A 22,887-nucleotide genomic window follows, 5' to 3' on the forward strand; every position below is an offset into this window, starting at 1 on the left:
AAAGAGTTGGACAGTCTTTAATTTTTGGAGGAAAGAAAGTTTCCCCCTAAGTTCTTTATGGAAATTTAGGGGTAGTCAGGGGTATCATGAATAGCACAGACCTACAACCTGTTTTGAACAAATTTTCACTGATGATCAATGATCTGGTTAAAGCTTCCACACAGCAATATGAAATGTTACGAGTTTTAGTATAGATTTAGGTAGATTATTGCTGCTTGTCAAAGGCTGTGTCCTCATGAACGTTAAAAGTTATACGAACAGGGGAACATTCTGTCTGGAATACTACCTTTGTCATGTAGTGTGCTAATATGCAGACTTTATTATTTCCAAGAAAAAATGCAAATCAATTAAATAAGCAAATGTCCTCTATGATAACCAGTGCACTGGAAGACTGCATACCATTAAGCAAAGCTTTACAACGTTTTGATTAGGAAGACCATACCATTTGCACAGTGTCTTGTAGTGACTATTTTAAAATAAAGTTTTATGAAATAATGGTCCTTAGAAAAGTAGGAAATATCAGCTGGTGGAAGCCAGAGGTTCCTTGACTGTGGGCATATATTAATGAGAAAAATACTCTCTGTGTGTGTCACATGTAAGCATAAATCAGTTTGATAGAGAAGTTAATTAGTTATTATGGAGCAAAATGGTTGTTTTCAGAAATGTGTGATCATAATGTTTCTGTTCTAGAAAAATTTTTGCAGCTATACATGGCTCTAAAGAATTACGTATGCAAAATTTGCTTTGTCATTGTGGAAAAATAAATTATGTAGTGTACTGTATCTTGTGATGTTTTAATATAAGGCCACACTAAGTTGAAAACCACACTTTATCAGAATTGATTGGGTGTTTTGCATACCCAGCCTGTCATTTTGGTGGCATTTAAAAAATTGGTGTCACCATTTGTCCTGACATGTCCTGGCATGGCAGCCTCCATGGTACAGGATAGAGATGGGGAAAGAGATCCTTGAAAGTGCAAGAAATCCTCAAGCGCAAGTAATTCCTTCATAAGTATTAAGCTTGTCCCATGAGTCCAAATTAATACCAGGTAACTTAGGAAGCAGTTTTTTTCCTGAGATAGCAATGCCAGCCCCTCAAATGCAAGGTCTGTGGATCTCTTCCATCTGCATACCATTTCAGTTAAGCAATTTTGACGATATGCAAGTCATAATCCCCCAATTAATCAATATTGGTAGAAAGTGATTACCAAAACTTTAAGTCTGCATCTGTCCTTCCACCTGTCCACTAAGGGACTATTATTTTTGGAGTTTGAACTATTCAACAGCTGTAGAACTGAGGTGAATGGTTGACTAGTGTTGCTAACGAAACAGTTATCAGGAAGTCACATCCTTAGTGCTACTGAAACCCACCCCTCCAATTTTGTCAGAGGCCCCTGAAGTACAAGTACAGGATAATAATAAAGGCCCAGGGGTATAAACTGAAATCATGGATGATCAGTTACAGACAAATGCAACTTCAACAGGTGGGTAGAAACAGTTTTATAGCAGAATTTGAAAACATGTAGACTTACGTAAAAGACTAGTGCAGCTGTCCATGGTTGATTACATTACAGAGATATCTGTAGGGAGAATATAAAGCAGCAATGAACCCAAACCACTCCCTACTTGCACTTGTTAAGAACTGGGTGTGCAGAATGGATCCCTCTGGTGCCTGTATTCTTACATGTGTAAGTATTTTTTATTATTGTTTAAAGGAAATGTACCACTATTACTTGTACTTCATCTGGTTCTATGATTTTGAGGCTCTTTGAAATTGTATGCACCATTCTACCTTTAATCACAGCACAGCAAATCCATTTGACCTGGCATTCTCCCACATGCCTTATCTTCTCTTATACATCTCCTGCTGCCTCACAATGAATTTGTAGATTACCTCAACCAAATGCTTTGTCATAGGTGTAGGTTAAAACTTTTGCAGGACTAAGGCTATTTGGTTGGAACTCTAATTTTATCATTACCTAAGCTAGTCATATATGCCCTGTGGCGGCTGCAAAGTGAACTCTACCTGTTCTGGACGGGATGCTCAGGAGTACTGTCCTTGAGACTAGGCTAGCTGTAGAACAAAATGAAAGGACAATGCTGTGGTAGTACCACAGTTACCTTGACAGCAAGTGCCAGCCTGCCAACCAAGTGCCTAATCAAGGATTTTTCACCCTCAAACCAGGTCTTCCCTGCATTTTTGTGGTTGACCACTGTTATGTAAAAGCTAGTGGCCCAAGGAATTACCTGGTAAAAGGAAGTGTTAGTGATGTCCATCACCTTCTACTTTAACTGGTAAAAGAAAGAGTCTTAGTGAGAAGGTTTTGAGCTTTCTCTTCCTGTAGAACTGTCTTTGCAATGCATGTGAGGAACTGAAAAAGCTGTAGTATGACCAGTGACTGTGAGTCTAGATTTGTGCAAATGAACAAACTTTGCAGAATTGCAGCTAGTAAATGCAATGGAAGTTCCTAAATAGAAACTGAGCTCGTGTGCTCTCCTTGTGTTGAGGATAGCAGGGGAAGATGTCCATTATAAATGTAACTGTGTTCTTGACACCTGTTGTCCAGGATTTTCCTTCAGAGAAACAGTGCCTTGTTAAATGCAAGCTGTACAGATTCCTGGCTACGTTGTCAAGGATGAGGACCTCTACATGTTTCTACAGTTTGGGGTTTGCTCTAACTTTTTTATGTTCAGACCTAGTACTCTGGTAACACAGGAGACCTTGTGGTGTTAGAACCTAGGAAACAGATGTTGTTCCTGAGTTTTTTTTCAAAATTTCTGAGTTTTATTCAAAATATTAGAATATTTTGAATATTGAGGATATGTAGAAACACATAATGTAATGATACCTGAGCTTTGGGATAACTGGTGAAGGGTTATTCAGCCTAAGAGACAAAGGCAAGAGACAGAAGCAGTAAGAAACCTTGCCTAGGTACACAAATGCTAGCAAACAGGCATTGAGGGGAACAGTATCAAACATCAGAACTCCCTGGCCACTCAGTGAGGGACAACTGGTGGATGCCCTCAAAACCATGAGAAGGTACAACCAGATCTTTGTAGCTGAGAAAAGCAAAACCAAGACTATAAGGCGGCTTATGACAGAGAACAAACATCACAGGAAATTAAAGTGGGATTCTGGGAATTACTGTGGGGCTCATGGGAAACTTTCTGTATTTAGAGAAAGGGCCAAAGGCAGGATAAGGGAAGAATCAAGGTGGGTAGGGGTAGAACAAGCCTGGGGAAGTGGAGAGGAGGTGACATAAAATACATTGATCATATTTTGCAAGCTGTTGTTCAGTATGCCTCTCTGGCCAAGCCACATGTCTGGTCAATACAGATATTCTTTTCTTTTTATTAAACTCTGTCCCCTGCTATCTTCTCTTCCTTTTTGCAAAGGCTTCCAGCATCAAAAAGCCAGCCTGATGGAGCAGAGCTGCTTTTGAACAAGCCCCAGTTAGGACTCCGCTTTGGTTTATGAACTTTGGTGCATCGCACAGAGTTCAGGTTCTTGGTGCTGTTCTGTACTGACTTCTGATTTACTTGTTACAAGCTTTCAAGTGCTTCTGAAGCACCAGCATGTTAACTGACTGCTGAACTGACAATACAAGCTTTAATCCACACTGCTTCTTTAGCCTTGTGCCTGATGATAGAAGAGCCAAAGAAAGAGCTGAACCTGGCAGAAAACCCCACTGAAGCTGTACAACTGAGCTGACACGTTTTGTAACCGGTGTGTTTCTCAGAAGCAATAAGATTAAGTGGATCAGCTGGTGTACCCTGTGCCTGGTGGAAAGAAGCTTATTTAAATTAAGAGGCCCAGAGAGTCTGTGCCTCAGTCCAGAAAGAAAATGAGTTCCACCGAAGACCTTGACTACCCTAAAACCATCTTGCAATACAACAGTGGATTCTTAGTCTCCAAGGTAAGAAATATTGCTCAGTCTTGGACAGATGTCTGAGTGGAATGCTCAAGGGCTTCAGTCGATGTCTCTGAGAATAAAACAGTTTATAATAAAACATCCTAATACAACACTGTCTTTAAACTTGGAATAGGCATGATAGAACTCTAAAAGGAAAAATATTAAGGCAGACCTGGCCCTCACAGTGGATGAAACATATACTGAGACTCCTCTGTCCTTTGGAGCCTTGGATGAATAAAATGTGTCTCTGCATGACTTTTTAAAAACAGAAGGGTTTATAGCTGAGGGCTTGCTATTTGCCTCAATGTGGAAAGTTCCTTTGGTGGTGGGATTTCTTCCTGCTTTTCAGTTTTGGAACTTGAGAAACAGAGGGCTGACTTGAATTGCCCTTTTTTCCCCGTGTCATACCATGCGAAGAACAAGATTTTTCAAATATCTTCCCTCCTCAAATTTACTGTGCAGCAGGCTGAGTTTGGTAATTTTTGTATATTATGTTCCTTCAGATGGAAGGGACTGTGAATACAGAGTGTGTTATAATGAGTCTTTTCCAGACAGCATATCATTAAGGTAGATGGGCAGTAGTTTCAATTTCCTTAATGTTTGCTGATGCTGTTTTTCCTGTGTGTATGTGCATTTGCATAAAATTTCTCTATTCAATTTCAGTTTTAATTTTCCTCATTTACAATCTACAGTGCTTTCAACATTCACGTCATGTTTTTGAGAAGTAATCTCAACCATGTTCTTACTGAAGGTAAAAGAGTCTTCCCTCTAATGGATGTTACCATATCACATGCCAATGATACTAAATTAGGAGGAACCATTGATTTCTTCCAGGGTGGAGAGGCCTTACAGTGAGATCTTGATAGATTAGACGAGTGGGCAATCACCAGCCATATGAAATTTAACAAGGACAAATGCCACATTCTGCACCTGGGATGGCATAATCCTGGATGTACTGATAGACTGGGGTACAAGAGGCTTGAGTGCAGCCCTGCAGAAAGGAATCTGTGAGTTTCGGTTGCTGTTAAGCTCAATTTGTCCTGATGGCCGAAATAGCCAACTGTATTATGGGGTGTATTAAGCACAGTATAGCCAACCTGCTCAAAGAAGTGAATGTCCCACTATACTCAGCATTGGTGAGGACTCACCTCAAGTACTATGTGCAGTTCTGGGCTCCATGATATAAGAATGATATAAAAGTTAATGTTTCCAAATTAACCTAATGCTGAAATGCTGAAAAGCAATGCTGAAATTCATGGCTGGCCAGAACTCTGTATGGAGTATATGTGGCAGAGATGTTCTTGCTGCATTTGACCTTTCCTCTTTCACACAGATCTATGACTGGGAGGTGAGCTTCAGTAGATCTTTAACAAGCCTCTGAATTGTCTTTTACAAGCTCTGAAAAGAAAAAAAACCTCCTGCATCATGTGACGGGTACAGCAATGGAAAGCAAGACATATCTCAGAATCTTGTCAGCAATAAAGGGAGTGCTTTACTGTGTTGCTTCGTTTAAAAAGAGAAATGTGAGAGCATTAGGAAGCTGAATGCTTTTCACTGCAGTCTTATTTGTGTGAGTAGTGGCCCATCCCCTTGTGGCATTTATTCTTGCCTTGCTTGATACTCTCTTCTGGTGCCAGACTCCTTCCCTCCTGCCCTTCAGCTGGCGTCACTAGATTGAGAGACTGTCTGCAGCCTCTTGCCCTGCTGTCCCAGCACTGCAGAGTGCTGCCAGAATTCATGGGATGGGTCAGGCTCCCTCGCAGGCTCCATCAATGACTTCCCCAGTGCCTGGTTTAGTGGCTCTGTTTTTCATTTTCCATCTTTCTAACAGTGGAATGAGGAAGCCAAGGAAGGTTAGTCTGAAGTGGCCCCTTACACACTATAAATACCAAAGTCATGATTCTCAGTGTTTTGTTCCCAGGGACCACTTAAGGGTATCACCATTAAGCTGGAGGTGATGTAGTTCACTTACCTCTCATTAGTTTTTGTCTCCGCTCTCATGAGCTCTGTGTCTGCGTGTCTGTCTGTGAAGGCTTCCTGAGGTTCAGCCTTCTCCAGGAGAAAAGACCCTGCAGTGGCTTTGTGCTGCTGGTTCAGCTGCCATCTTTTAGACTTTATGTTTTTCAAGATAGTAAAATCTAAGGATGTTTATCTAATGTCTCTACCAACGTTTGTACCTTCTGTATAAGGCATAAGCTCTTTAAAAGGCATTTTTCTTGGAAATGTTACAACTTCAATGTTTTGTGGTATTTTGTCTTAAAATAAGTACTCTCAGAAAGAAACATCAGCTATGTGCCATAACACTGCTGTTAGACAAGTATATATGTCATAGTAAAAATCCCATTAAACGTCACATTGAACCCTCGAGCTTTGAAATCACTCTGTCGAGAGCCAGGTTCTCAACAAAATCAGTATGGTCCTGCAGATTTCAGCTGGGGAAAATGGGAATTTCCATCCCAGCCATAGCATACCCTTCAGCCCTGGTACGTCAGCACCTACATAGCCAAGCAGAGGCATGCTCTGATGTTTTTGCTCTTCCGTTGTCTTCTGTGATGCTGACATATGACTTAACATAGAGGCTGCTTCTTCCTGAAACTAAAGGTTAGGTTCTAACAACTCAGCTGAAAAATATGTTGTCTTCTCAGAGCTCAGTGTGTGTTTTCTTTCTCTTTATTCAAACCAGGCGGTGGGGTGCTGCTAGTTGAATCGCTTCTGAATGAAGATAAAAGCGGGCCTTTAGAAACCCAACTGTATTCGATGAATATGTTGGTCCAGACTGAAGGAAAAGAGCGAACAGCAGCCGAGTACAGCAAGCTCCTCGAGGCAGCTGGCTTCGGAGAGATTCAGGTCAAGCGGACTGGAAAACTCTGTGATGCTGTTTTAGGAAGGAACTAATTCTCTCTTTTTTATTCTGCCCTCTTGCATATATAAGTGGGGAAAAGAAATAACTTTGCTTTTAGTTAAGGCAGTCAGCTCTTTTGTAAGCTGATGCATTGTCAGGAGAATCATTGACTGTTGAGCACATACAGATTGTATGTCTGAGTATGGGAAAAATAAACTAACAGCTGCTCCACGAGAAATGGCCCATGTGTCCTGGTTTCATCTGGGATAAAGTTAATTTTCTTCTTAGTAGCTGGTGCATTGATGTGTTTTGGATTTGATGTGAGAACAATGATGATAATACACTGATATTTTTAGCTGTTGCTAGGTAGTGTTTCTATATTAAGTGAAGGACTTTTTAGTTCCTCTGGCCTTGCCAGTGAGAAGCCTGGAAGACCACAAGAAACTGGGAGGGGATACAGCTAGAAAAGCTGACCTGAACTAGCCAGAGAGGTATTCCTTACCATGGGATGTCATGCTCAATATATAAACTGGGGTGGGGGTGGCCAGGCCCTGTAAATTGTCGCCCAGAGAATGGCTGGGCGTCAGTCAGCAGGTGGTGAGCAACTGTATTGTGCATCACTTGATTTCTTTCCTTCCTTCCCTTTGGATTTCATTCCCTCTCCCCTTCTTCCTTCTTTTCATTATTACTGTTGTTGTTGATGTTATTATGATTATTGGTATTTTTGTTTTACTTTATTTCAGTTATTACATTGTCCTTATCTCAACCCTCAAGTTTTACGTCCCTTCCCAATTCTCCTCCCCATCCCTCTGGGTGAGGGAGGTGTGAGTGAACAGCTGTGTGGTACTTAGTTACTGGCTGGGGTTAAACTACAACATCATGAAAGAAATGGGCCAAGGAGAGCTTATACTTATTGATCTGTTCACAGTTTCTGCTGCAGGTTCTTTTCCCCATTCTTTCCAAGTTTAACAGGGTATCTGACAAAGACAAATTTTAATTTTTACTCTGACTGCTTCCTGTAAAATAAAACTTTTCACTGTAGTGAGCTCTATTTTTCTCATGTTCCCTGGGGATTCGTGTAGCATACAGTGAATTCTAACTCCTCATGACTGGTCACTTTTGAACCTGTAATTCTGCCCTGAAGTGTAGGAATGAAGGAGCAGCCAATGATGGTTGATGTAGGAAATGAAAAAAAACCCACCAACAAAACAACCCACAACAAACAACAAACCACTAGCAAATGAAATATTTTTCCTTTCTTTGCTACAGTCTGTGACACATATTGGTGCAGGGTACAGACCAGTGTGAGGGCCCTTTATGAGAAAAGGCTTTGTTCATTGTCTGAGTGCCAGGTTGCAGAGTGATTATGCCTTAAAATGTAGTGAGGAAACAACAAACAGTAAATCTGGCTCTCTGAACTCACCTGCAAATCAATTCTGTGCACACCTGTCTGCAATGAGGGGCATGCTCAAAGCTTCCCACATCTTAAGTATCGGGGAAGAAGAGACCTCCTCAGATGAGTATGGAGGAAGAAAACAGCTCGGTGGAGTGTGAACTGGCTGCAAAGGTGCTTTGCTGCACGTAGGCATGTTCCAGGGCAGAACTTGGTTGGATAAGCGATTGTATGTAACCACTCTTATGTATGCAGTAAAGGATCTCACTTGAGGTCTGTGCCTTCATATGCCACAGACCAGCAGTCACAAAAGGCCTGGAGACTTACAGGGTCAGCAGTATGATTAGTTATGAAAAGAATAAACATACTCCTTCCCTATCCTCCTTAGGATGTAAGCACTGGATTTCTGGATGTGAATAGCCTACAAATACCAGTTTCAGGGGGAAACTTGCTCCTGAAGACATTTTTTTCTTTACCCAGGAATTGGTCGAAGGGCCAAGGTGACCTTTTGCTGTAGATCATCTTGTCTGTGGAAAGTGTGCTTCAGGGAAAGAGTCTCATGGATGAGGAAACATACTTGGAAGAACACAAGTCCAGATTGGCTTTTGTTGCGATAATTTTGGGGTATGGCAGCTCTGGTGGTAAGTGATCAATTCAAGGGCAAGGTAGTGTCCAGGGAAAGGTCCATGGAGAAGTAAAGACACCAGGAAGGTCCAGGAGAAGCTGGTATAAAAAATTATGCACTATTTCCTTTAGAATACAGGTTAACTTGTGAAAAAGAGAACTTCACAGCCTAGCCTGATGACTGTTGGGAGGGCAATGACATTTCTGCGCTGGTAACACTTTTGGGAGCCCAGGGAATAGCAGCTGTGAGGCAGAGGGAAGTAGTGGAAGGTCTAATTATCCATCAGGAAACTCTGCCACTTGCCATCTGCTATTTCTTTAAATCAGTTCTTGAAGTACAGCTTGCAATAGCCCAGATGCCTGGCACAGGAAGCATTTGGAGGAGGTGGTGAGAAGGGAGTATCTGTGCTTGTGGCTTGAATGCTAGTTGAGGCTGCAGCAACTGGTGTAGTTTCTTAGCGAGGTATATGAACTGTACAACTAGTATAAAAAGTAGGGATTTTTTTCCCTGACAAGGCTTGCTCTCCAAATCCCAGAAGAAGAAACTACCTTGATTTTGACATGCCACACTTCTAAGTGTGTGGTACAGCAATGTTAACATGCATCAGGTTTTTCCTTTAGCTAGATAGTTGGGTGTTTTGATGTTATTGTGTCAGTTCAAGCTGGAACTTCATTCAAAGAAAGTTACCTTCTGCCAGTGCCTATCTCTAACTTTTTAGTGTGGCTGTGAACCCTTGTGACTGCATGGCGAAAGCTGGAAGGATTAGGGCTCTGTGAGACAAATAGACGCATTTCTTCTGAAGCGCTGCGAAGTGCAGAGACAGTTGAATGGCACTATCCAGATACAGGCAATAGAGACTCTTCCCCAAGCCATCTCTCAGAATTGTTGGCCACCTTTCAGTTCAGGGTCTTTGGACAGAATAGGGCTCAGTGCACAGCATGCTCTTACATCAGTCATCATGTAAGCCTGGTAGAATAGGGCATTATCTGATATTATATTTAGAATGTTATGCCTGCATGCAACTGCAAATAAGGTAGAGACCAGACACTGGGTCTTGCAACATTTGTACAGTGCACATTTTGGGATGGTCAAGGAGAGATTCGAGTCCTCCAGAAGGCAGTATGATAACAGCAGTCTGTTGATTTTGTGTGATTGTATGGAGACCAGTATTAGAATATATAACTGCATATATTCATCTATATCTATCTATAACAGATATTGCCTCATGAGATTTAAATGAAACATTTTCCTGTTTGTGAAAGAAAATCTTTTCTTTATTTTTTCCTAGGATTTACCTAAGAAACATCACACTTGGTAGTTCTGAATTCAATGTAATGTGAGAATTTAGAGCAGGGTATGAAATAAAGTATGCTTGGTTGTGGTGGGTTGATCCTGGCCAGCAATCAAGCAACCACCTGCTGCATCATCACTCCCTGCCCCCAGGAAAGTGGGAGAGAGAACTGAATGAGCAAAGCCAAGAAAGATCTTGTGGATCATGATAAAGGCAGTTTAACAAGTGAAAGAGAAAAAAACCAAAAACAAGAGGTGCAAAGGCAACTCCCACCAGCAGACTGATGCTCAGCAATTCTCTGGGCAGCAGCTGCCTTGGAAAGATGACCACCAGTTTTTACTACCGAGCATGAAGTTTCATTGTATTGGTTATCCTTCTGGCCAGTCTGGCTCAGATGTACATGCTGTGTTCTCTCCCAGCCTCTTGCTCACCCACAGCCTACTCAGTGCGGTGGCAGAGTGAGAAACAGAGAAGGCCCTGATGCTGTGGAAGCACTTATCAGCAATAGCTAAAACGCTGCTGTGTTATCAACACTCTTTTGGTCACAAATCTACAACACATCATTGTATAGGCTGCTGTGAAGAGTATTAACTCCATCTCTGCCAGACCCAATGCAATGGTAAAGTGGAGATGTAAGTCAGATGCGTGTTTTAACTACAAAATCATCTATCTTGAATAACAGGTGTCTGACATACTAAACACATGACTAGTGCCAGAAGACAAAATGAGAAAAACAAAACAAAACAAAAAAGAATTGTTTTGAACTTTGGGTAGAAAAGATAAGTTACACTTCTGTCCTTGCAGGCATCCTGAATGTCTTAATATACTTCTTAGATTTCTCTCATGCTTAAAGCATCATACTGTTCACCAGCTGAGTACCTAACAAAAACATAACTATATATATTATTTCCCTTGAAATTCTGGTGTTATGTTTCTGCATTTTTAAAGAGTACTAAATAGGATGCAAACATATTGTCATCAAATTAATTGATGTGTGATACAATGACACAGTGTTAGTCATGTGAAGCAAAGGAAGAATTAAGACTATTTTTGAGACATATTCTATATACTATATATGTGTACTAGCATGAGAAAACTTGTAAATGCAAGTTATTAGAGAAAATATTTTCTGTTGCTACTTTCTATTGTTGTGCATTCGTGTCTGATTTATATCTTACTAATTAGACTTGGTTTCTGCCCTGGCGTAGCCACCCGTCATGACACTTTACCACTAGATGTTGCTGTTGCTGCGCTTGTCTGCTGAGATGGCATCAGCCATGGTTAAGGAAGAAGGCAGAAAGCTCTGCGCAGTCATTTGCTGTCACAGCTGAAGTGTCATATAAATTACTCAGTTTCGATTTTGGGGGTCGAGGTGAAAGTGGTTAATGAGTCTCTGCACTCAGCTCTCAATAAATGCAACCCGTCTTTGTCACGCAGCTCTCAGCCTGGAGCGGCACACAGAACGAGGAGCAGACCCTTCGTCTTCATGGGCAAGGTAGGCCACAGCATGACCCTGTCCTTCCTCACCATCTTTAACATGCAGCAGAGCACAGGGCCCTTCTTCACAAAAACTTGTGCCAGACTAGCAGAACTCAGCTGTAAAAGCCCTTTTACGGCCCCACAAGAAAACTGTCACTGTGGTACGTGGGCCTTACATTTCATTTCTTCTTGTTACTCAGAGAGTAAAAGCATCCATACCAATGCGGAGCCACGTCACATCATGGGGTTGGTGCTTCTTCGCTGGTGCTGCCAGGTGGGGAACAGGCACTGGCACAGGGCCCCCAGGGTGGCTGGCCTCTTTCCCCAGTGCCCCACACTGGGCACGGAGAGACCTTGATGTGTCCCTGCTCTCCCTGGCTGTGTGTGCTGTCCCCAGGGTGGGTCACCGCCTGTCCTGGTGTGGGTCACTGCCCAGCCTGGTTGCAGCAGCCTGTGGAGGCCCTGACAGTGCCCCATGGTAGCCATCAGTGTGACACACTTGCCTGCAGCCCTTGGGGCCCTTGTGGCCCTTGCCTCTGTGCCCCCTCTCCCCCACCCCCAGGACCTGCCTTTGCCAGGTCCCTGCAGGGGCTGGCACCTCCAGTGCCATTCCTGAGACCCCCGGGGCTCTGGTGGCCTCTCTGAGGGATGCCTTGCCAGGCCCTGGCACCCCATCCCCTCCGTGGGGACTGGCCTCCCTCACCAGCTGCCCTGTGATCACAGCCGCCACTCGGGCAGTTTCTCAGGGTCTGCTTGGCCAGCAGCACCTCCAGCCAGCTCCCACCATCTGCCATAAATGCATGACAGTTGTTCCTAGATAGGTTACAGGTGCCCAGGGCACTTCAGCAAAGGCATCAAAGTGGTGTGCTGTGGAGGCTATGACCCCTGCCCAAGATTTGTGGCCATAAGCAGCAAAAGCAGGTAATGTGATCCCCTTGGATTCACCACAAAGTCCAGGCTGAGGCCAAGAATAGGACCAACCCCACCAAGACCATGTTGGTGCACTAGTGACTAGAGGGACTTCACTAGTACGTGTCATTGTCATGGTCTAGCCATGGTACTCAAGCAGATTTCCCCTGGATCTGGTCACACAGGAATTCCCCCACCGTAGCAACAACTCATTTAGAGTGGACGGTGGCCCATGTGATACAAATGGAACCTTATATAAGTATTTCTTTAACTTTCCATACCCACGTTTACCTATGATGAGCAGACAGCACGTACCGTTTGCTCATGCCTTTGGATTCACATTCTACACACATCCACGCTTTGTGTATTAGACTTTGTATCCCACAGTATTTCAGGTTGCACTCCTATATTCAACAGCAGCAGATACAAACCAGAACCTTTTGACAATTTCTGAGACCTTTGAAGGGAAAAAGCATCACGGGATGTGGAGATCATGAAGAAACTGTTTTTTTTCCTGATTCAAATTGACCCCAGTTGTGGTGGTTTGACCTGGGCCAACAGCTAAGCACAACCCAGCTGCTTGCTCAGTTGCCCTCACAGTGGGACGGGGGAGGGAATATGAAAAGCAAAAGTGTGAAAACTCATGACTTGAGATAAAGACAATATAATAAGCTAAGGTAAGAGGAAGAAAAAAACAAACAAGTGATGCAAAGGCAGTCACTCAGTGCTTCTCACAAGTAGATTGATTGCCTGCCAGTCTCCAGGTAATGACTAGCTCCCCCAAGCCACCCACCCCTCAGTTTTTATTGCCATCCTCAGCAATTATGCATCATGCAATAAACTTTTGGTCAGCTGTCCAGCCTACTCGCTGGGGGAGCAAAGTGGGAAATAGGCTATGCAAACACTTCTCAGAAATAGCTAAAACACTGGTATTTTATCAACATTGTTTTAGTCACAAAACTAGCATACAGCACCATATGGTCTGCTATGAAGAAAATTAACCACCTTCCAGACAGACCCAGTACGCCAATTTAAAAGAAAATTCTACTGGGATTCAAGGTCATGATTTGGTATTGCCAAGGAAACTAAATTTCTGAAGGATCAGTGCTTTGCATCTGGGAAGGAAGTGCCTTCTCTCTTTCATTGCTGATCCATCATCATGGGTGGTAGGTGAATGCACTTAAGGGGAAGTCACAGTTTTATTCTGAATATAGGATGTCCATGTTAAAGTTCAGACTCCTGGAGAGGTGTGTTGGAGAATACCTTTTTAATTTCAAAATGCCTTTTAATCCCATATCCAAGGGAAAAGTCCTGAAAACACAGTCTAGGTGCATGGTAATGAATAACAAACCATTGCTAAATAAAAGAGAAAAAGATCTTTTATTCTTCTAAAGCAATGCTTTTGGTGAATCTAATTAATGACTTTCAAAGTGTGGGTTTGGAAACACTTTCTCTGTGCCTACCTTCTCAGAATGAAATATTTAGATTTATGTAAATGCATTTTTAGGCAAGTCTGATTGTCCTAAAGCCTTGACTGAGGTGCCTAATTCTCTGAGCACCTGGATGCACGACAAGGACCTTCTAGAACTGGTCCTACACATCTGGAGCTTGAACCTTGCAGGGGAAGCTCACACAAGATTACTGAAGGAGACACACAGGATCTACTGAAGATAGCAGTATAGTACCAGGGAGGAGGCCAGCATCAGATATAGGGCAAGAGACTATCTATATGGGGCAATTGAAATATGGAGCTGAGCCTGGACATGCTGCAGTTTGCTTTCCCAGCTCCTTCATGGAAGTAATACACCCTGTCTGCATGAGGATGGCAGAGTGAAAGTGAGACAGAGAGTGGAAGTGTGGGTTTGAAAGAGGCCAGTCTACATGGTTCATTTAGGGTTTGGGTTAGGGTTAGTGTTTAGGCTGAGACAAAGCAAGCCAGGTGGAGCAGGGCTGGAAATGGGCTGTCAATGGGAATGGTTGGCTGCAGAGAGAACTTGCCTGCATAAGGTTTTTCATCTAGGTAATGTCTTGATGACTTTGCTGAAGGCTTAGCCTAAACTTAAGTTCTCATCTTCCAGCTGATGTGCAGAGGCAAAGTTGAAATTGCTTCTGGATACATTGTCAACGTTTTGTATTTCTCCTTTCCTTCCAACAGGGCAGATGGTTCAAATGTTTTACTACTCTTTCCTAATCTCCCTTGCAGGCTTGATCTGAAAGATTGTTTTATGGTGTAAGCAGACATTTCAAATGTGACACCTTTCTCCTGAATGGCTTATCTTGTTTATGAACTTTTTGACAGAGGTTTCAAATAATCTTTATTTATCTTCTGTGTCATTCTGTACTAAAATTATAAAATTTGCCTCCCATTTTGGGCCAGAAGCTGTTATTTACAGTGTTGTCAGCTTTAAGTGCTCAAAGATTAGGAGCACCTGCAAATAATGAAATTTATTTAAAAGTATATTGTCATTTTTAGCTTGCTATCACATTTGTGAGACTCTAGGACATGTTTTTCGTGTTTATGAGCATCTCTGCACAAATACACATGCTGGAAGCCTTTCTGTCATCTCTGAAAGATGACATTTTATTTGCTTGTAATTCTCTGGCTATCAGGAAAAACCTCCTACCATGTAAAAAGGAAAATAATATTTAAGGGATAATGAAAGCAGAGAAGCAGTGATATATGCACCATTGTTTGAGGTGGACTCATCTCGTCTGAACCTCTGAAGGTGGTCCTTTAGATTCCAAGCACTTCAGGGTACCATTTTACCAAAATATTTGGCATGTCCTATTTTCCTACAGGGACCAGAAGCCAAAGTAAGGGTGACTAGCTGAGACAGAGACATCAGATGACGTTATCTGTAGTGCCTTTATTTAAAAAATAGTTGCCTTTCTGAAGTGAATGTTCAGTTCAGTGAGTTGTTGAGCTCAGTTATAGGCATCAACGCATGAGTAAGAAGTCTTTGCAAAGGCTATTAGCTTTGTAGGGCTAATCTCACTAGGCTTTTGTTATAATCAGAGGAGACTGAATGAATCTGGTACAGCAGAAGTCTGCACTTACAGCCATCTACAGAAGCCTCCCTCTGTCTTGATTGTAGGAGGAGCATAGGGAGAAAGTAGCCTCAGTAAGGGAAAGTTTGTAACATTCTGTGATAGGCACAAAATCAATTCACAACTCTGTAATGGTCCTTCTTATCCTTAAAAGCAGCAGGTCACAGTTCATGAGCCACTTATGCCCAAGTAGGATCTCACCCTGTAGATATCAACAGGGTTGGGACAAGTGGTTTTAGAGCGTTCCCTCCTAAGCTGCAGTCACCGTGCAGTGCTCCCTACCTGCGAGTTATGTGGCATGAAGGTGACTTTGCCAGGAGCTGCAGCCTGTGAGTAATGTGTTCTGAAGGTTTGCTCGCTTTCCAGACAAAGCGAGTTGTTACATCCTGCAGCAGCCAGGCACGAACACAAATAATGAAATGAGGGTGACCAAACCGCCAACAAGCGTGTGTGGGGCTGACTCAGGTCTTTGTCAATTTCCCCACCACCACCTTAAAAATAAAACAGTTCAGAGAAATGATTTTGCTTATTTGACTGCAGCAGCAATATTAGTTTCATGCTAAAAAGTAGCCTGAAGGAATTGGTGGTATCTGTGAATTAATTACCCTTTTAAGTAAATGAATTAAGTGGCTAAATACGAACCCTCTGCTGTTTTTACCAAGGAAATGTTAATTTACCCTTGAATAAGGAGCAGTGCAAAATCAGCCTATGTTATATGGTGGGAAAAACAATCTCATACATGTGTGCCTGCAAGCTCTTTCAAACACTTCCTTCCCACAGTGCACACACAACATCAAGCCCATCTCAGTATCTTCCATGCTTGTAATTTCAGTCCTCTTACACCCTTTCCAACTCTGCCACTGTCTGTTGTGATCCTTGCTGTTTAAAGCCCACTGTAAATTGTCAGATATTCAGGGTAGGGAGCTGTGGCTTCACATGCTTGTAAAGCACCCTGCATGCCCATGGGTTGCTGTGACTCAAGAGAAAGTGTTTGGTCTCAGGATGTGGCTAGATGGTGTGATTCCCTTACCTAGGCACAATGGTCTGGCTTAGTGTTGCAGCAGTAAATATGTTGGGCAGGCATCAGTGATTAGGGCACAGTGTAAGTCCTGAAGACCCTTACAATGTAAATAGGAAGGCTTGCAAAAACAATGAAACAAGGTGCCTTTGATTTCTAGGATGAACCTGGAGGTGGGCAAGGAAGTAAAGGCAGAAAAAGAGACAAGACCAGGTCATGCCCATGGACTGCCATTTGCTCATGATGCTGCTTTGTTCCCTGAGTCAGCAGGTAGGCTACTCACAGTCAATATGCTACAGCTGCATATATGAGCTGATACTTACACTTGCTGAGTCAGAGAATTCCCGTCTCAGTTGGAGTCAGTGGTAATTCTGTTCTTGTCTTCAGTAAGTGCAAGAATGGGACATTTTGATTTGTCAGACCTAACAGCCTAAATGCAGTACTTCTGTGAGTTAATTCATTACAGCAGAAAAAGACCAATGACATGGACTTAGCAGTACTGTGCTGGAAAACCTTTATGGGGTGAGCTCACACTCCATTCTGTTCTTCTGGATGTTGAAGCCATTTTTCTGTTTAGGCATCAACATCTTTATGGGGAAACTAAGTATCAGTTTGGGTGATGAGCTTAAATGAAAACTCTGACACCTCCCCTTCAAAAAGATAATTTAATTCCCACCTCCCCAAGTTCCAGTATTGAGGATCTAAAAGAGCATGAGGCCAAGTTGTGCTTGCCTGGTCAGTGAGAGGGTAATTCCTGACTGCTCTGAATGTAAGACAGAGGCATAAAGGCATCACCAGTCTCATCAGAACCTCTTCCCATTTTTACTGATAAATGACAAACGCTGTGAAGAAGACCTGTTCCCCACATGAAGAACATATACATGCTCAGCAAAATCAAGTTCCTTTTTTTGCTTATGAGCACTTTACTGTGTGAGGAGCAGCCACCCTTAGCATGACTTCTGCTATCACTGATGATAAATCTCAAGGAAAAACCTGCCTTTGCAGGGATCTTCCTGAGTAACAAGTACTATGCTGTATGCAGGCAAATCAAAACCCTGTTTGTGGTATGGTTTCCATGCTCCAACAGGCATTTCTGATGACACCTTTTTATATTTGGGGTCTTTCAGCTGCATTTTTCCCTGTCATTGAATGTTTTAATGCATATATATTCCAGCATAGATGTGTTGGCATCCTCCCAGCAACCTTTAACCGTCCTTTAAGCAAATTGCAATCAGCATAACTAGTTTTAGCAGAACTTTGATTGAGAAATGTGATCTGGGAGGCTTTTACACATGGCTGGATAACGCAATCTACAAGGTTCTCACTAAAAGCATTTTTGCTAATAAGCAATTAACTTTGGACTGCGGTTTTCCACCTGGTGAATTTTCAGCTGTGTTGAACTTCCAGCTGTGACACTAAAGAGCAGTGGCAGCCTTCGAAGAAAAAAGTAGGCTGGGTGTGGAAAGATCTTCTGTGAGACAGACTTGAGCGAGTGCCTTGTATCAGTAAGCTTGTCCCATTTCCATAGGCAATGGTGAAGGCTAGACACAGGAAAAAAAACCCACATGATTTTAGCAGAGGCTTTGTTGCCCCCCTAAGCCTATCCAGGTGAAGCTGACGAAATGTATTGGTGTATTTGAGTGATGACTTGTGTCCATTCATTCTGTGTCATTTTGGTTTTCTTGGCATCTCACTGGGTTCTTCCTAGAGCAGTGGAATGGGAAAGGCAAATTGGCTTTTGTAGGTTTTTTCCTCTCCTGCTAATGTTGAAAGGTGGTAGGGCAGTGGTTTGTGTTTTGGGTGATGCCTGTACAGTGAAGGCAGTACCCAAACTTGGACCTTGTGCTGGGGATGGAAGTTTGCTCCAGTGGATGCAGATGGCTTTTATGAGTTCTTCCTTCTTCTCTCATCACTGATCCCATACCAAAGATCTCCTTCTAACTTCTCTGCCATTGTATTTTTTAAAACTTTGGAGTCTGCTCCTCCAGAGGTGGATCAACTCTTCTTATGTGTCTAGAAAGAACATCACAGTTGTTTTTTGTGGATGTATAAGCACATGTTATACAACAGAACTGCTCAGGGCAGCAGGGGACTGGAAGCAGTTACCCATTGAGGTTCACGGTACATTGTAACTCTGAAAGCGTGCTGCAGCTCATGAATCACTTCTTTTTTACACCAATGGGGAATATGACTGGAAAATGCATCTATACACTATAAAAATCCAAGTTCAGGCACTGTAAAGAAAAGAAAACCTGTAATTTCTTACCCTTCATTTATTAGGTTTTGTAGGAACTTCCCCTAAATTCCCAGTATCAAAACCTAACTGAAAATTGAGATATTCCCACTATTTCTGAGGCAAAAATTAATTCATCAAACAAATCAGCCATGGTGGAAACATAAAACAAAAAAAGCCACAGAACGAACACCTCCACTTTTCACCAGAAGCATTGGTTGCAAGTCCATTACTTTATTTCTTCCTATTTCTCAGTTCTTGCTTTGACATTCAATTTTTGACATCAAATTTATTTCCTAGGCAATGTAGACTCTAAAACTTTGGAATACTATTTTATTTCTCTTCCCTTCATTTTTTTTTTTTTTTCTTAGCCTTGTTCAATTAGTAGCAAGGCTCCCAAATGTACTGCTATTCCAGATATAATCCTGTATGTATGGAGCAAGTATGTAATATGTTTTTTCATTCTCCTTAAAATGGAAATTCTAAACTTCCATCAGCATTTTCCAACTTCTCAACAAGAAAAAACACTGTCCTACTAAAATTCAGAAGCCAAAAACTGGATTAAAAAAAAGATTTTACCCCCTTCTTAATTTGTTTATTGGAATGATAGCCTCAGAGGCTAACATGATGTTCTACAGAAGTGGAGACAGCTCTAACCCATATTAGAGCATCACTTCCAGTTTTCTTTGCAAACACAGAATGTAACATGGCAGCACCCCCTGGGGTTCATAATCTGAAAGCTACTTTTGTCGCCACAATGAAGCAGAAATATCAAACGTAAGAAGTCAGTAAGGAGAATATGTGGCTCAGTTTTTTACACTGGTCCAAGTGTACTACTTGGAGAAGATGATAAACCAGTCAAAAGAACACTACTGTGCATTAAAAGATAAATTGCAAGGACATTTTGAATTATGAAAGTGAAAGATTATTCCGTGGGAAACCAAGAATGAATTTATCTTCATGAAAATGCAACTGTTAAAACTAGCCTAAGTATTTATGTTTGACCTTGATTAAGTCCCTGGTAAGAAAATCCTAGCCATTTTCTTTAGAAAAATAGCAATGAAGGAAGTTGCCATTGGGTGTAGCTATTGTGTTACTCCCTCTCTAGATGATCACATAACAAACACAGAACTGGTTATTTTTGCAAGACAGCCAGTACAGAAAAATTATTTCTCCATAATTTCAGGTTCGGCAGTGTCTTAGGATGGCAGAAATCACACTAATTATTAGCATTCCCTACAGCATGAAAAAAAAGAATTTACCATAAACCCATTCTGTAACTGATGCATATTTTAATCATTGAAATGTTTTAAAAAAATGCATACGGTACATTTTGTGCTTGAGTTTGAAGCTGGCATACTTGAGGAGATGTGTCTTTCCCTAGTTTGAATAAATTTGGGTTTGAAATAACAATGATCTGGAGGAGTGGAAAAAATCCACTTAAAGCTAATGAAACCTCGAGAGTATGCAGAGATGTCTCATAAGCAGATTCTGTGTGCCTGGCAGAACTTGTTGTTCTACTCCCACGTGATTAGTTGTTCTCATGGGAATAAAGGCAGCAAAATAAATGGTTCTCTCTCCCTCCTCCCCCTGCATATGGGACACTGAGAATTAAGCATTCAGCTGCTTTCTAAAATGTTAGCGGACAAAGTAAGAGAAGTAAGAGGATCACAGAGCTAGGCCAAAACAACACAGTGACCACTGATTCTTCTCAGATCTGTTGAAGAGCTCACCGCTTCTAGACTGGTGCATATGTGCAAATTTAAAAAGCTGAATATATGCAGCTTAGGAAACTTCGGCTGTATTCTACATCTAATATTTAAAATGGCACTTTCAAGACAGTGGTATGATGCAACAATAAAATCACTTCAAAAGTGGTAGAAATAAGGATTCTTCAGAGCTTCTGAGGTTTAAATGTTCAGACGGCAGGCTGAAGAACATTCCTCCTGTATCAAGGGCTAATTTGTTCACTGCTCTTCTGCTGCAGTGCAAGACATACATGACTTCCCAGGGCAAAGACAGAAGAGTCACATTCTCTCCATATTTTTTTTTGTAGGTTGTGGAAGTAGAGCTTGCAGGATTGAAAACATGGTGGCATAAGTGATGTCTGGGACACTCTTTGTGACTGTTCGTAGTGCTGTGTTTTCACTTGAAATTATAGCTGCCTCCGGGTGGGGATACAGTCTCTGTAGTCATACGGAGCGGCTTTGAGTACTTTTCTGGTTTTAGCACTAACATTCTCATTTTTCAAACTATATTTTTAAAGTTATCTAAAGCTGACTTCTGAGCATCTTGAAGCTTCAGCTGACACGGCAGTTTTGTTTCTGGAGTACTGTCAGAAAAAAAATTAACTGTGTTAGTCTAATTTGATGTTCCTTAAGAACAGGGAGTTCTAACCCTGACTTGCACTAACACACAGTACAAACAGATGTTTTCGTGCACCTCCATGCAGGTCTGTTGGTCTGCAGACCCTTCAGCACTTGCAATAATAGACTGTCAGGGAATGACCTGTGCCATGGTGCAGGGAAAGATCAGACTGCAGGCTAGGATGATAAGGAAGGACAAGCAACAAATAATATGTGATATTTGTCAGTGATATGCAGTAATCTTGGTCTTGACCAGAAATATTTCCACAGTCATTTTAAATGGTCAATTATTTGTTCAGCTGTCAATCTATCAGTTTGTGATCCACGTTACTGCAGATGTGTTAGTTCAATGGAAATAGCCACTCACCTGCAGTGAATTCTTTGATTCTTTTTCAAGATTTTTTTAGACAATCAGCTAGAATATCCCTAAGACTTAGAAACCTACTAGTAGAGTAAAAGAATATTAAGAATTTTATACTTGACCCAGAGAATTATAGGAAATGTAAGTACAGATTCAATAGGCCCAAAGAGTGAAATAAGCATGTTGTCCTTTTGAAAATATGAACTCTGTCCATGGATTTAATAAGGTATATTACAAGATCCAATGCTGAACATGTGGTTATTCCATATCAGAATATTGATAATCAATACATAGAAAACATCTGGTGTTCATAAAAATCCAAGTATAGCTAGGAAGTTATTGGTGAATTATATTTTGGCCATTTAAATCATTGGGATGACAAAGAGCCCTTTTTCTGACCTCTATTAATGGCTCTGCTATCTATTTTAGCCTTTTATCTTTCTACAGACAGGTGTTAATCAGGTAAGTCCTCATCATGCTTCTTGTTTCCCAGCCTCAGGAGAGCTGGGGGGGGGGGGGGGGGGGGCGGGGCGGGCTGCAGTTCCTCTTCATTCAACAGCAACATCAAGTTAGCCTGGATGAAGGCAGCAGGTCTTATTTATGCTCTTGTGATATTTTCAGGAGTAGAGACTCTTTGTGATTTTGCATTGTACCTTCAGACAAAGCCTGCTTCCAGGGCTTTGGCTGTGACTTTCTCAATTGCATTCCATTAAAAGAACATTACAGAATTGGGGCACTGGAAGTTACATTGGAGGATAAAGATGAAAGAAAAGGAAAGCAAAAAAAGTAAGTGCAGTGTTTGTAATAAGAACAACCTAAGAACCACATTAAAGATAGTGAGATTCAACGTTAAAAAGAATTACTTGTAGTACTTAAAACAGTACTCCCCTATGAGAAAGGAGGTGGGAGAATTATCGAAGACAAGTTTTCCTAAATCCTATGTAGCCATTCAAAAATGGTTTCCAGGCAACCAGAACATATAGATAGCCCCAGGAGCAAGAGGTGTTATGAGTGCTTGGAGACACAAAGAGGAAGAGAAAGATGAAACAGAAGTGGAGTCAGGCTGGGAAAACACTGGAGTTGAAGGGTCCCCTCACACAGCACCAGCACTGCAGTCGGTGAGGCAGAGGGTGAGCTGCCTCATGCTGAGAAGGTCCCCCACAAAAAGGAAAATGAAGGAAAGCAAGCATGCAGGGAATGTAAGAACCTAGATGAAAAGCATACACTTTGTATCGCTCTTTCAAACCTCCCATTAAAACAAATGGACAAGAGCACATTTCTTGCTGGTTGTAATTACCTCTGTTTTGCAGAAGACTGACATTTACAGTGCCCCTGTACTTTATTCTAGCTGTTTAAGAAAATATTCTTGTTAGCTTTTGTCCAGATCAGTAACTGTTCACTTATTCTTT

At 41.8% G+C, this 22,887-nt stretch overlaps 1 long non-coding RNA gene across 1 annotated transcript in view; it reads left to right on the forward strand.

Moving 5' to 3' along the window:
- Window positions 1–881: 881 nt before the first annotated feature.
- Window positions 882–22,887, forward strand: part of LOC308058883 — a 107,402-nt gene continuing 85,396 nt past the window's right edge. The window contains exons 1-3 of the long non-coding RNA XR_013926023.1: window positions 882–3,916; window positions 6,597–11,559; window positions 16,679–16,788. This is a non-coding gene — a long non-coding RNA (uncharacterized lncRNA). The remainder of the gene's footprint in view (window positions 3,917–6,596; window positions 11,560–16,678; window positions 16,789–22,887) is intronic.

The sequence above is a fragment of the Falco punctatus genome (assembly GCF_963210335.1).
Source record: "Falco punctatus genome assembly, chromosome: 2".
Classification (NCBI taxonomy): Eukaryota; Metazoa; Chordata; class Aves; order Falconiformes; family Falconidae; genus Falco; species Falco punctatus.